Below are 602 nucleotides of genomic sequence, written 5' to 3' on the forward strand. Positions count from 1 at the left end.
GTGCGCTCCATGGAGCCCCTGGCATGGGCGTGGGGACAGTGACACCCGTGGCACGGGCGTGGGCAGCGTGGGTCTGGCACAAGCAGCGTGGTTTTTCTGGCACGGGTGTCAGAAGACTCGCCACCACCTTGATGCCATGGTGGCCGCCCAGGTGTGAGGCGGGTGCAGCCCTCTGTACAGGTAGGTGGTGGGCACAGCACTCGGACTGGTTCCAGGGTGGCGGTTGCCAGTTTGTGAGCGCATGATGGTGTCCTTGGTATGGGTGTGAGGAAGTGCTGTCATTACTAGGGTGTTGGATGGTTCTGGCCTTGACATGGTCTGGAGTTATGGCACCCGGGGCTTGAATGGTATCCTTAGCCTGGCAGAAGTTTCTGCTGTGACCGTGAGAAATGGCCTTGGCACAGCGTGGTGCAGGGGCACTCACTGCCTAGCCCTGAGAGGGGATCATCCATGGCCCTCAGACCTAGTGGATGGAGGGAAGGGTATCTGTCCATCCTCCTACTCTGGTGACGATGAGGGGCATTGCCTCTGTCACCAGTCCCACCTTTAATGCATGCCAGGTAGACTGCATTGAGGAAAGCAGAAAATTGGGAGAAGGTTGG

The sequence above is a fragment of the Pteropus vampyrus genome, unplaced genomic scaffold (genome assembly GCF_000151845.1).
Source record: "Pteropus vampyrus isolate Shadow unplaced genomic scaffold, Pvam_2.0 Scaffold144, whole genome shotgun sequence".
NCBI lineage: Eukaryota > Metazoa > Chordata > Mammalia > Chiroptera > Pteropodidae > Pteropus > Pteropus vampyrus.